Raw genomic sequence first — 9,266 nt, forward strand, 5'->3', positions numbered from 1 at the left:
GTATGGTAACTCTCCTGGTCTTATCGGACCTCTTGTTATCAATCTTGATTGAAATTGGGACTGCTTTAGAATATGATGGTTGGTGGACTGGTGAAGAGCTCGCCACTGGAGGGTTGATGACGCCTCCTGAACTTGACAACGATCTTGTTAGGTCCACTACCGGAATTGGTTGTCCAGGAGTCTGGATTGGGGTGCTGGTTCTGTTTACGCTGGGTGCAATCGACCGGAATTTCACAAGGAGGGGGACCGCCGGTACTGCCAGTTTTGTTGAGGCTGACAATTGTCTCGGGTGCACTTTAGCCTTTGGAACCAACAGTTCGTCCGACGAGGAAGATGATGAGAACTTTCTTCATCTCTTTATTCTTTTTCCGGTTACTGGCTCTCTGGGTCTTTGCTGACCTGAAACTTGTGAATTGTTCAGTTTTAAGGAAATATCACTTTTTCTAATATTTTTTCCCGAATCCGTGAAATATTTTGAAAGAGGAATTTCGACAATTTTATCCCAGTAACGTTTAAATAGTTGTTTCCTTGACTTGCGATTTGCGACTTTCCTGAACACTTCAACTGAACTTGGATTAGATAAGAACAGTTACTCTAGTTTACATTTGGCATTGGATTTGGTATATCCATTGTGTCCTGTCTGAACCTCAGAGTGCCAGTTGATAAACTGTTTCTGAGAGAAGCCGCTAGAAGTTGATTTCTCTCTGTTAGAGTGCGGAGAGCTCGGCAACCTTCTTCATGGGTCAGCTTCTTTTTCCAAATTGTCCACTCATTCGCTGATTTGGCTAGATGTTCCAGGGATCTGTAGTAGGGTGTGTATGCGATCTGAGTAGTCTCTTGTTTGATTTTAGGAGAAACATCTCGGCTTTGGTAGCCCTTCCTCACTAATTTGATGCGAGACCTCTTTCCAAGTTTTGCTCGTCTAAAAGTAATTTAGATTTGAAATTGTCGGTCGCTAACGACCATTCAGAACTTGGTTTCCTGCCAAAACGTAGTTCAAACGGGATAGTCCTGTAACTGAAATTTTCGTTATCTCAATATCTTCAACTATCATTTTTAGAGCCAAATGAATATCTGGTGGAAAATTTTCCAATTGTAACGTTCCCAATTTCCTTTTAATCGTCTGAATTGTACGCTCTACCAATCCACAGCCGCGGTGATCACCGACCGAGCAGACAATGTGTCTGATGCCTTTTGATTTGCAAAATAATCTACGACTTTATTTTTAAAACCAGAATATTGATCATTTCTGATTGTCTTAGGAACACTATGCGTAAAAATATAGTTCTCCAAAAATTTAATTTTGTTGGCTCCAGTCGTTTTTGTGAGCATTGCAGACGGATATTTAGAAGAACGGTCGATAGCTACCAGGATATACACTTGGTTACCTACATCAGCTGATAATGGGCCTGCGTAGTCTAACTGAAATTCCTCATTGGGGCATTTAGTAGAGGAAGAGACTTGTACTTTTTAAAAAGACTCAGTGGTTTCAAACTTTTACCGAAATTTGTGCATTCTCTGCAATTGTTGCGATGGTTAACAATGACTCTGTGGATCCTCGGCCACGTCAAATACTGGGCCGTTACCACCATCTTCTCTTGGCCTGGGTGCGAACGCTGCAAGCGTGAGAGGTCTGCCCGTTGGGACAACTCGGTATCGCGATTCTGTCATCGATGATTATCCAGCCGTCCACCACCGCTGCCAAATCTCAAAAGGTCTTGATGTAGCAGTCTATCCTGGCGAAGCCTTCGTAGTCCCTGTTTTTTATTGTCGTTTTATAAGTCTGAGCGTTGCATCTTCGTCTGTTAGCTCGCTGATGATGTCTGCGTCTAGAATGCCTATCAGACCCGGTAGTGATTTTTTTTATCTTTGGCGACTATTCTTTGCGCAAGGGAAACTCGATTCACTTGTTTTGTCGCTCGTCTCGGTTTTATCATTCTCTGTTTCCGGAAGTTTGCAATTATGGTGGCGAATTTGGTGTGTCGGAGGTCTCCTGCTACCGCTGACGACACTCTCCTGGGCCTCTTTGCCTTCTGTCTGCGGATTGGTCTTAAACGACCAAGCGGAATTCTGTTGAGAGGCGCGAATTTGTTCAATAATCTTCTGAAGCTTTCATCCATTATGGGTTCTTCCATAGCATTCGACATATCCAAAAATGAAAGATTTTTACAAGTTAATGATCCGCTGGTGCCCAAGTTATGTTGACAATATGGCACAGATGGGTTTGATATTTTACAGATAGATACAGGAGAGGACTGTGTTTTGTTACAGGATATGCGAGAATGCTCAGGAACTCTGCCAGAGCATTGAGTACGATATTTCGGATCTGATTGGTTCCCGTTTGTGCAAAAGTTAACTGCGCCCTCTCGCGGAGGATGTACTTTATGTAGTTTTCTTGATTCTGATTGGTTCAAATCTGTGCATAAAATAACCGCGCCCTCTCGCGGCGAGTATCCATAAAACCGGTTACTCGATTGTGATTGGCTCGATTCTGTGTACAAATTGTACAAATCGGTGACGCCCTCTCGCGGTGTGGATCCATAATGAAGCTTGCTGAGCTGTAATTGGATGAGGTTTGTGCAAAAATCAGTGGCGCCCTCTCGCGGTGTGAATTGGCCTTCTTTTCTGAATGGTTTAAATTACTGGTTAAAACCCTGTCGCCTTCTTGTGGTTTTATACTATTGTTGGAGTTCTTGGTCTAGAAAAACCAATCTATGTACCAGAAATTGTTTATACAAGGGTTGCTTTTTGATACATCCTGTTCAAAAACCGAACTAAATACATTATTACACTCTTTGTTGTCAAACTTTTCGATTATTGAGCAAACGGAAAAGAAATTTTGAATCGATTTCACAACAAACTATTCATCGGAACTTGACGGTTGGGGGCTTCAAATGTTGGGTGACATAATAAATAATCGACTATACCTAGCTTTTTCCCGACAAAATGTGTGGTTTGAAATCAAAAGCAATTGCCTGTCTGCCCATCTGGTCAGTCGGGATTGATAGGATTTATTACCTCGGTTTGACTGGAACTCTGAGATGATGGCTTTGTGGTCGGTTAATACCTCAAATCTTTTCCCCAGTAAAAGGTTCAGGAAAGGTTCGCTTGACCATACTCTGGCAAGTAATTCTAATTCATTAGTGCTGTATTTCCTTTCCTGGTTATTCAAAAATCAAGAAGCAAATGATATTGGGAGCCAGTAATCATCTGGTAATTCCCGTTCTAAGGCTGCGCCTAGTCTACTGTGACTAGGGTCGCATTTCACCCTGGAATTCATCTTTTGGTCGTAATAATACATTTTTGTGATGTTTGAGATTAGATTGAGTGCGTCTTCGAAAGCCTTTTGTTGTTCTGCTCCCCACACGAATTTTTTGTTTATTGCTCATTTTGACGAAGATTTGAATTGTTTGGTCAGAGTATAAAGGTTTGGTAGGAGTTTCTGTAGGTGGGTGAGGACTCATATAAAGGAACGAAGTTGTTTTAAAGTGTGGGGTGGTTTAAGTTCTAAGAGTGCCTGTACGTTTGTGAATTTGGGTGGGTACCCGGTTTCGCAAATGTCGAAACCTAACCATGATATGCTTCTTACAGAAAATTCTCACTTTGATAATTTCAGAGCAAAACCATCTCTGTCTAGTTCATGGAAGACGTTTTTGACATTTTTGTTGTGGTTTTCAATAGATCTTTTCAAAAAACTTAGTTTATCGTCTAGAAAACAAATGTTTCCCTTGATATTTTGAAGAGTGTTGTCCATTGCCTATTGAAATTCTTTGAGCATTCATTTGAGGTCGTAAAATCTGGTTTTAAAACGATAGGTACCTGTTTGTTCTCTGCATATGATACTAAAGTTGCAGTGACTACTGACAAGATTGCTAAGTAAAAGTTGGCTAAAAGCATATTTTAGGTCAAGTGATGTAAGCCAACTTTGCCCGGCACATCCGCATTGATGATTTGCGCGGCAACATCGAATTGTTCCAGACGTCTAGGCATTTGTTATTGGCTTTTGAATATCTGGGCGTTCATTGGCTTTGCGTCTATTGCTATTTTTATGGAGCCGTCTTTTTTTAGCTGTTATAACTACCGGTGCTACAAAATGATTGCTAGTACATTTATTCAGCTTTAGGATATGTCATTCTTTGCTGAGGTTCTAATTTTCAGTGTCTACTTTGTCTTGGATATGTATTGGTACTCTCCGACCCTTTTCTTGGATTGGGACCAAAGGGTCCTTGAATACCGAATGTACCCGGTGTTTTTTCGATCTGCCCTGTCTAGTGAACGCATCTTTGAACTTACATCTTTGAACGCATCTGTTCATAAAATACATTCGCCACCTGTCTGATTCGGTTGATGGAGACGAAACCATGAGCTTCGCTGCAATGATCTGCCACTCTAGTGAAGCAACATCTGCCAAAAAAGTGTCAACTAATTTGATAGATCTTCTATTGTAATCTACATAATGAGTGTCGATAGGCGTTTCCGAAATTGACAATAGTATGCGCCCGACTTGACCAGTATATCTGCGGTTTTCTTGTTTATAAAAGATGCTGGGCTACCCGTAACTACGGTGGCCTTCAATAATGTTTTTTTTTTCTCAGTGTGATCTGTATACATCTGGTTTTCCCAGTAGCAGATTTGATGACTTCTAGTTTTTGACTAAATATTCCGGTTCTTTGTTTCTGATGGGTAGGTAGGTCCCTTGGTGAGATGTTCAGAACCGAATACTCCGGCTCGTTTTTCGAAGTAATAGAATCGCATTCCTCGTCTGCTGCGATTTCCGAGTCAGCATCCACTACTCCTACCTGGTTCCTGGAATTGCAGCAATTGACAATGGCCCTTCTCTGGGCATGGAAGTTTATGGTTTGGGGAGAATTCCTTCCCACAAAAATAACATGTTTTGCTTTCTCTTTAATGGTTTTGTTTTTGCCGGTTGTTGAATTTTCCTCTGGAACTTTGTGCTCAATTTGTTCTGGATGACAATTGCACACCGAATCTGAAATTGTATAAATCCTTAGCTTTTCAAAAAAACTAAGGATTTATACAAATTCAGATTCGGTGTGCAGTTGTCTTTTTTATTCAGTGAAATAAAATTTTTTCTTTCTTTCTACCGCTAAGTAATTTTAGTTCCGACTTTCGATACAAAAGTAACGGAATATTTGTGCTCGGGTGGGTTTTCTTTTTCTTCAGACAAATTTCGACTTTTTAACTTGCCATTTTGACGGAATTTTTTTTATTTCATTCGAAAAGTATTGTTGTCCTGAGCTCAAATTTTAAAAGATATTTTACCTGTGATCATTTTTCGTAAAGTTATTGCGGTTTAAAGATTGCCATTTTGGCCAACTTTGGACAATTAACGCGCGATATATTTCGCGCTATTAACGCGTAAGCGGAGATTTAACCCGTCTTAGAAATCGTTCCAACTTGGTTGAAAGAAGCTTATTTGCCATAATTGATTTGTTACAAGGAGCGAAATCTATCCTTTTGTACTTTATATGGCGTGTGGGGGGATGGTTTTCATAAAAGTTTTCAAGTTTTAGAAAGAAAAAAAATTTCTTTTGTTTCATTTCATTTATTTTTTAAATGTTATTACTGCTCCATAAACCTTAAAAGGCAGTCGGAACATTCAGGGCTTTGCCCTGATATGAGCAGTCTTGTTTAGTTTTTCAGATGGATTTGCTATAATAAAGAGTGAAACAAATGTTGAATTGCCTTTAGTTTGCTACCAGAATTGTTAGAAACAAACGTTAAACTGATTTCATCTAATTTGTTAACCAGCAAAGATGAAAAATTCATTGAAGAAGAAAATTGACAGCGCACTGTTTTAAGGAATTGCAGTTTTAAGGAATTGCATGAAGTTTTTCATTCACTTTTTTGCAATGGCGTCTCTGGTTAGAGCAAAAAGCAAAACAATTTAATCAAAGGTCAGACTCTATAGGATTTTATTTCACGGAATGCGGAGGAAAAATGGCGTAGGATGTCTTTTTAACGATCCTTTTGAATGCCTATAGAAAACTTGCAGGAGCTGAAATGAGTACCATTTTAGAGTTTTTTCAGCCGTGAAAACGTCTCAGTTTTGAGAAAAATATATCTCTAGAGTGTTTCCATTCTGAGTACTTCCACGTAAATTTACTTAAAAATGACACTCAAAAAAGCTTTTATTCAATTTTTACTTATTTTAGGTTTTATAAATCTCCACTTCATTTTACTGGTTTAAATATTGAAGTAATTTTTTGAAAAATTCAACGGGAAGTTAAAGAAAAAAGAACAATAATCTGATGTTTTTTTTTATAAATAAAATTTGTACTTAGCTCATCAAATGAGCTATTTACAGAGTATTCGTCTAGTTAAGTTTTGTGCTTCTGATATTTTAGCACAAAACCATCACAAAAATTGTGTTTTCTGCCTCAAATTTTTTTTCATTTGTGATTCAGTTGACGTTTAAAAACAATCCGATGAAAAATTGTAGCAGAATGCGCTTTTTTTGATTGAAATAAAAACAATTTTTAGTCCTCTCATCGTGCAGAAATGCTATCGAGATAATCAGAGGTAAAGTCTATAATTGAATTGAAATGAAGTAAATTGAAACCTTTGCTCTTTAAAAAGATACCCTTATTTTTTCTCTTGGGCATGAGTGGATCAAAGAAAAAACGTCGGAAACTAAGTCAACCTCATTGTTATTTGGCAAATTGATATTCTGAGGCCTTCGAACACATAAAAAGACGAAGTGTCTCAAACAGTTTGGGTTAAAACATGTACATTTCTCACAGAAATCAACCATTTAATCTTTTCTCTTGCATAGATTTTTGAAATTGGCTCTGTCTGAAATGAGCATTTAGTTCAGCGGTACTCAAACAACGGCTTTCAAAACTGTTGAAAAGCAATGTTGCAGCGTTTTTGGATCAAACTTTGCTTTCGATTTTTTTGACTGTTCGAGTTGATGCTTATCAAAGTCAAAGAAACCTTTTTCAAAATCCAAAGTGTCTACCAATTAAATTGGTTATTCTATTAAGGTCTGAAAGATAATAACTAAGACGGATCATTTCTCGCCCAAGACCATCGAGTTAAAAAGTATAAGACAAGAAGCCAAAACTCAACTGCAATCCGGCAGTGACAAAAAAAATCAAAACAGATGATCTACAGAAAATTGAACAGATATCAGATCTGTTGAAATTTTATATTGTAAGACTACGATTATCAGATTTAAATAATCGATTACAACTTATTGTTCCGACTTTCGATACGAAAGTAACGGAATATTTGTGCTCGGGGTGGGTTTTTTTTCTTCAGACAAATTTCGACTTTTTAACTAGCCATTTTTGACGGAATTTTTTAATCATTCGAAAGCTATTGTTGTCTTGAGCTTGAATTTGAAAAGATATTTTACCTGTGATCATTTTTCATAAAGTTATGGGGGTTAAAGATTGCCATATTGGCCAATTTGGGACAATTAGCGCGCGATAAATTTCGCGCTATTAACGCGTAAGCGAGATTTAATCCGTCTTAGAAATCGTTCAAAATTGGTTCAAGGATACTTTTATGCCATAATTGATTTGTTAATAGGCGCAAAATCTATCACTTTGTACCTAATATGACGTGTTGGGGGATGTTTTCACATAAAATCTCAAATTTTTTCAATTTTTTTTTCTATTTTAAATTGAAATTTTTCATGTTATTAATGCTCCATAGACCCTAAAAGGCAGTCGGAACATTCAGGGCTTCGCCCTGATACGAGCAGTCTTGTTTTGTTTCGAAAACTTTTGTAATATTCATCTTCATTACATGATCATTACCAAATACATGATCATTACAGATTATTATTCCGACTTTCGATAGAAAGTAACGGAGTATTTGTGCTCGGGGTGGGGTTTTTTTTTCTTCAGACAAATTTCGACTTTTTAACTAGCCATTTTTGACGGATTTTTTTTTTCATTCAAAAAGTATTGTTGTCCTGAGCTCAAATTTTAAAAGATATTTTACCTGTGATCATTTTTCGTAAAGTTACAGGGGTTTAAAGATTGTCATTTTGGCCCATTTGGGACAATTAGCGCGCGATATATTTCGCGCTATTAACGCGTAAGCGGAGATTTAACCCGTCTTAGAAATCGTTCCAACTTGGTTGAAAGAAGCTTAATTGCCATAATTGATTTGTTACAAGGAGCGAAATCTATCCTTTTGTACTTTATATGGCGTGTGGGGGGATGGTTTTCATAAAAAACTTCAAATTTTAGAAAAAAAATTTTCATTACTGCTCCTTAAATAGCATCTTAAATGTTATTACTGCTCCATAGACATTAAAAGGCGGTCGGAACACTCAGGGCTTCGCCCTGATACGAGCAGTCTTGTTTAAGCTTTATATCTAAAAACTTTATACCGATTATAAACAGATTATATACTCACTCTTTGAACATACTCGCTCATCCGATAATTAGACTATACTGAAATTATTTTAAAATGTGATATAGTAAAATTATAATGTAAGCTTTTCAATTATTTTTTTGAGCTGTTTGTTCTGAAAAATTTTTTTAAAATGATTAATGTTGAAATATCTTGCAGCAAAAACTAATTGTCTTGAGGTGTTTTTTCGAACTTTTTGTTGTGTTGTTTCACAAAAATTGCGCTGAAAAAGTTGATCTTATGATGGGTATTTGAAGAAGTTTTGCGGGAGCCCTTAGTTTGCAAAATATTAGAGCGATCTTTCGAAACTTGCAGTTTGCGAGCAAGAAATCTCCTCATTTGAGTTCAGCGCATGATAACACTCAGAACGATTTTTACCGATAGCAAAACTTTGCAAAAAAAATGTGAAAAAAACTTTTAATAAAAGTTTTGGACGTTCACAACTGAAATTTTTACAACCCTTATAGTTTTTAGACAACAAAATCAAATTTGTTTAGTTTTATAGATGTTTCATACAGATTGTCTATAAATTATCTACAGATTATAAGCGACTATCTACAGTTTTATTATATGAAGTATACATACTGAGGATAACCGAGGATAACTTTTTTTGCACTCTGCCGGAAATCGAAATGATGACGTCTAAAAAATAATTGATCAACGAGAGAAACAGTGAATTGATTTCTCTTTCAAATTTTTTCAAGTTCAGTTCAAAAATTAATCAGTTATAAAAACTGTGTTCAATAGTTTAGGCAATTACTAATTTAGTCAAAAAATTGAACTAAACAGGTTCAGACGTTGATGCAGCAAGCGGCAATGTTATCCTTCCGTATTAATTCACAGTTCCTCATTGATATTGACTTGGTATTTCAAAC

This window comes from Symsagittifera roscoffensis, chromosome 1 (genome assembly GCF_963678635.1).
Source record: "Symsagittifera roscoffensis chromosome 1, txSymRosc1.1, whole genome shotgun sequence".
Classification (NCBI taxonomy): domain Eukaryota; kingdom Metazoa; phylum Xenacoelomorpha; order Acoela; family Convolutidae; genus Symsagittifera; species Symsagittifera roscoffensis.